Below are 5,968 nucleotides of genomic sequence, written 5' to 3' on the forward strand. Positions count from 1 at the left end.
TCCACCAAGATCCAGAACAAGGCAAGAATTCCTGCTATTCTATTGAACTATTCAACACAGAATTGGATTTATTAGCTAATGCAATGAAACAAGAGAAAATAATTGAAGAGAGTATTTTCACATGGTATAATATTTTTCTTGGAATATTGGTATCAGTGATAAAAACTATCATAAATAAAATAATTCAGTAAGTTAGAAAGATACAAAATTATACAAAAATCTATAGCCATAATGTATATAAATAATAACCAGTCAGAAGATGTAAGGACAGGAAAAACATCAACAAAAACTAAAAAACATTTTGTGCATTAACAGTAATGTACAAAACCTACATGAGGAACATTACAAACACTCCTGAAAGACAAAAGTGAGGTCGAGCAAATAGACAGCCCTTGCTTTTCATCAGGATGACTCAACAAAAAGATATCAAGTATCCTTCTAAGTAATAGAAATGTAATGTGATTTTTCCAAAAAAAAACACATATATAAATGAGATTTTTTTTTTCCTGGAATTAAGCAAGTTGGCTCTAAAACCCATGTATAAATATAAAATAGATGCAAAATTACTGATCAGCCCCTTAGAAAGAATAACCAAGAGAGAAGTGATTAGCAGTTCTCCGTATCAAAACATGGCAGACGAATAAACAGCCAGACTGATACAACAGAAAGGAAAGTGTCAACCTAAATCCAACTGCCTATGGAAACATCAATTCTAGTTGAGGCAGCATATCACATACGTGAGGACAAGATGGACTTTTTAATAAATAGTGTCATGACACCTGGATAATCATTTAGAAAAAGAGCTGATCCCCCAAATATAAGAACTCTCACAGCAAGAAAGAGCATTTTTAAAAAATTTACTTTTTTCCAGTTTTATTAAGGTATAACTGACAAAATTGTGAGATATTTAAAGTGTACAAGTTCTACACCTGGATTTGGGATTTGGGACGATGTTATGCACGCACATCTCCATTCAACGTAAGAAGATCCCCTCCGAGGCCTTTCCCCCGCAGTAGCAACCCCTTCAGCAGCCCAGGCAACTGCAATCCTAATTTCCTGCACGTGTTTTTCATTTTACTATTTGCCTTCTTGAAGATCCTGGAATGCAAAATAAGCCCATGAAAAGACCATAAAAATCCTTTGATATTTTAAGATAAGAAAACTATCCCTATACATCATAATATCTATCTGAAAACTTTTCAAACGCAGTTACATAAGATATTTTTATGAGAATATAAGGTCCTAATTTTAAAAGTAAATTTCAGTACCGTCTTTTGTTTGCAACCATTAAAGCAGTCAATTATGTGTCTAATTTAACCCTGATTTTAACTTGAAATATCTAATACGACAGTAATTGCATTATTCTCAATTCAATATTTGGCTCTACTTAGCTGTAACTATAGCTGTCGAAGAATTCTGAGCATGGAGTTTTCCATTATTTCTCACTCAAACATACAGAGTTCAAGTTTATTTAATATTATGTTTAATAATTTTGTTTAAACAAGACAATTTATTTGCATTGGTAGCAAAATTGTTGCATTTTTCCCCTAATATGTTATTCTTATTGTCATAAAGGGAATCCAGGAGAGAATAAGGGTGTATGTTTCCCATCTGACCAGAGAACTATACCCACTTTTGTATTATTTACATAATAATGATCAAGGCCTGGGGCATTTCCTGAGGATGGAGGGCTGACTGGGAGATTGCCTCAAGGCCATTAACCTGGGCAGTCATTCATTTTCTTAGAAAACCTGGGTTGAAGTCATTATTTCTATTACAAGATCAATAACACACATTCCTCAGCATCACCACCACAACCAAAAACCTCTTTGGAAATGAGTTTTCTTCTGGAATTTTTCTTAAGTACATTCAATCTGTAGGTTATATTTTAAAAGAAATGTCACTGAAATCCTGAACAACTTAGTAACATGACAGGCCTCATCACCTAGACGTCAATGTCATGAACGTTGGTGACTATTTCCTCTCTGCCCTGACTTAGAAGTCAAGCTAAAAATAGTCTCAGTCTCTCTCCCTCCTTCGCTCCCCCTCCCCCGCCTCTTTCTCTCTCTCTCTCTCTCTCCCCCTCCCCTTCTCTCCTTCCCTCCCTCTTTCCTAAGGGCTTCAGCTAGCAAGTTTTCAAAGGAGGTGTAAATCTACAAAAGCATCAGAGCGGGCTTCTCTGGTGGCACAGTGGTTAAGAGTCCGCCTGCCAATGCAGGGGACACAGGTTCGAGCCTTGGTCCGGGAAGACTCCACAGAGCAAGTAAGCCCGTGCGCCACAACTACTGAGCCTGCGCTATAGAGCCCGTGTTCCGCAACAAAAGAAGCCACTGCAATGAGAAGCCTGCACACCGCAATGAAGAGTAGCCCCGGCTCACCGCAACTAGAGTAAAGCCCGCACACAGCAATGAAGACCCAATGCAGCCAAAAATAAATAAATAAATAAAAATAAATTAATTTTTTAAAAAAAGCACCACAGGGTGGGTGGGTCACACGAATTATCAGAGAGTCAGTGGAAGTATGACTCTATAGTGTTTTCATTAGCGGCATTTTCGCAGAAATAAATGTGTGAGAGAACTGTTCCTTCTTAGCAACATAACTGATATGGATCTTAGAAAACTAGAATTCACACGATTAAACAAGGCATCATTTGTCTGTCACGGTTTTTTTGCTCTAAACATTGAGAGCTGACCCAAACAGTAGCCCAGGAAGCCAGTGGCATTTGGAGCCCCTGAAAGAAGCAAGAGGACATCTTACATGAGAAGGGTTAAAGAATCTTAGGAAATGCATGTTAGTGTCTAATAGTGTGTGGTTAATGCAGCACCACACCAAACAAGGTGGTTCCCTCTGCTGATTCTCCAGTTCAGACATAGTATTTAAAAATATGGGCTTCCCTGGTGGTGCAGTGGTGAAGAATCCGCCTGCCAATGCAGGGGACACGGGTTCGAGCCCTGGTCCGGGAAGATCCCACATGCCGTGGAGCAACTGGGCCCGTGCGCCACAGCTACTGAGCCTGCGCTCTAGAGCCCGCGAGCCACAACTACTGAGCCCACGTGCCACAACTACTGAAGCCCACATGCCTAGAGCCTGTGCTCCACAGCAAGAGAAGCCACGGCAGCGAGAAGACCGTGCACCGCGACGAACAGTAGCCCCCGCTCGCCACAGCTAGAGGAAAGCCCGCGCTCAGCAACGAAGACCCAACGCAGCCAAAAATAAATAAATAGATAGATAGAAATAAAAAAACGATAAATAAATAAATAAATAAAAATTTAAAACAATAAAAATATCGACTCTGTTCTGTCTCCCAGAAGTTCCTACATTCTTTTAGGCTAAGAGTGATGTACTATGAACTTCCTAAACAGTAAATAAAGGAATTAAAGAAATTTCATCAATCTATTTTCCTAATCTTCAAAATAGCGATACTGTGAATTATAATATGCTCTTCATGGGCAAGGTGTGATTATGCAACATAGTAAGGATTATGCAACGTAGTAAGGATTATGCAACGTAGTAGGATTAGCGTCCTAATCACCTAGGACGCACCAGAAGGAGCGGAGGAAGCGGGAGTGAAAATGAAGCCCCCATCCACCTCCTTTTCCTTGATCTAACATCCATTCCAGTCACTCCTTACCCTTGAAACAAGGAGCAGTGATACTGTCATAATCTCGCCTGTCAATGTGTTTACATCACTTCCCTAGAGACAACTGACATAGCCCCAGTCACTGGGTACTGCCTTTCCTCCCTCCCTCGTCTCCTCTGCTCCTACCCCACTTAACTGTCCCCACCACCCATGTAGTCAATGCACAGATAGGAGATAACCATGAGTCATGGAAAACAAGAGAAGAACAACTTTGAGAAGGAAGGGAGCAAGGAACTGGTTGGTGCTGGAGAACACCTGAGGTTAATGGACACCCGTCCTTTCCTCATACAAGGGCAAAGAAAAGGAAACGACTACGCTGATGAGATATACAGAAATTAAATGTAAAATATTCTTATCTCTAAGAAGCTTACAATCTATTAAGGGAAATAAAACAAGAAGATAAATTATTGCAACAAGAGTTGGTAGGTGATAAGAGCCATGGGATATACACTAATATATGAGTGATTTGTGGAGTGCAGAGTTCCTTCTGGTTGGGAGAATCAAGGAAAACCTCATGAAAGAGGTGACCGAATGGTCAGAGATTGGAGGAGAACACTTACAAGCAAAGAGAATGGCTTGCAGTGCTAAGGATAAGAACATGGGGGACAGTCTGAGAAGCATGAACACTTTGGTTTATCTAGACTGTGAGATATAACGAGAGTGGAGGATGAGGTAACATCCTAGAGGTCTCCAAAGGCCAGCGTAGAATTACAGGGGGGAGAGGGAAAGATTCTGAACAAGATAATGATGTGAAGAGAGTTGTATTTTAATAAGATCAATCTGGAGACTTCCCTGGTGGTCCAGTGGTTAAGACTCCACATTCCCAGTGCAGGGGGTCCCGGGTTCAATCCCTGATCAGGGAACTAGATCCCACATGCCACAACTAAGAGCCCGCATGCCACAACTAAAAGATCCCACGTGCCAAAACCAAGACCGAGCGTGCACGCCACAACTAAAAGATCCCACGTGCCAAAACTAAGACCTGGTGCAGCCAACTAAATAAATAAATAAAATAATATCAGTCTGTAAGAGATATTCAGAGAGTGGACTGGAGAAAAGAACATTGGATAGAAGGCAATTATGAGGAATTTAAAGAGCCCAAAAGTGAGATATTTAGACTTTTAAGTAGCAGAGGGAATTGAAAGAAGATTGATATGAGAGCTATTGAATAGGTGTAAGTTATTCTCAAGGTCCTCTCTCTCAGGTTGGGTAGGAGTTCACATTATTATTATTAATTATTATTACATCAAAACAGAAACACCAAACGAAAAGAAGATGGCCATGAATGAAGCAGCAATGAAAGTGTCTTGAACCAATGATTATGATTAATCTAAATCTGTGTTCCTGATCCTTAAACATAATTATAACATTTAGGAGGTAAACTCCATAGACAGTACCAGTATTCCTTGAGAAGGAGAGTTTCCATCACTGGAAAAAATAGGTTTGGGCGACAAATAAACCAGGCCCTGACATCTGGCTCTTTTGCTTATAAACTCAGTGACACAGAGTCCCTCATTTAACGTGCTTGAGCTTCTGTTTTCTCATTGGGAAAATGGGAATAATAATGATTACTTGACAGGATATTGTGAGACTTAGATCATATAGGATTTTTTGGCAGATATTAGATGCTCGATAAGAGGCAGCTAGATTGGGTGATTGGTTAAAAATATTAGAGGGAAAAGAATAACAGATTATTCCAAGACTTTGGGCATAGGGAGGTGGCAACAAAAATAATCAGGCTTTTAAAGGAAATGTAAAAGTCAGACAGTATGAGACAGATTTAAGGAATGAGATTTTTCTGTTTCAGCATTTCTCATTCTACATTGCCTGTTTGTAAATCCCACACCATCGGTAGAGCAAATCTATAAGATACTCTCTCCTCGATGTCCGTAAATAAATTTCAAGCTACATTTTGCTTTGTGATGACTTTTCTTGTCATTGCTTCTGTTGTTTATTTTTACCTGTTTTTGCTGTTTATTTCACAACAATATGCTATGGGTAAAATGAAATATAGGAACAGATTTAGCCTCAATAAGGCCCAGAATAAGGGTGTCTCAGGTGCTCATCACCATCCACAATCCTAGCCGAAAAGTATGACTGCTTGTCACCTACATGTATACTAAGGTATATACAAGAATTTCTTAAAGATGGTCATTTCTCGGGAATAAAACACAGACCTACTAGAGCATGGACTTGAGGATATGGGGAGGGGGAAGGGTAAGCTGGGACGAAGTGAGAGAGTGGCATGGACATATATACACTACCAAACATAGGGTGGATAGCCAGTGGGAAGCAGCTGCATAGCACAGGGAGATCAGCTCGGGGCTT

The 5,968-nt window shown here is 39.9% G+C and overlaps 1 long non-coding RNA gene across 2 annotated transcripts in view; it reads right to left on the reverse strand.

The window, feature by feature from the left end:
- Positions 1–727: 727 nt before the first annotated feature.
- The window catches only part of LOC112066727 (uncharacterized), an 81,281-nt gene continuing 76,040 nt past the window's right edge, over positions 728–5,968 (reverse strand). For both annotated transcript variants that reach the window (XR_008618296.1, XR_002892825.2), the window contains one exon: positions 728–1,098. This is a non-coding gene — a long non-coding RNA (uncharacterized lncRNA). The remainder of the gene's footprint in view (positions 1,099–5,968) is intronic.

Source organism: Physeter macrocephalus, chromosome 9 (assembly GCF_002837175.3).
Source record: "Physeter macrocephalus isolate SW-GA chromosome 9, ASM283717v5, whole genome shotgun sequence".
Classification (NCBI taxonomy): domain Eukaryota; kingdom Metazoa; phylum Chordata; class Mammalia; order Artiodactyla; family Physeteridae; genus Physeter; species Physeter macrocephalus.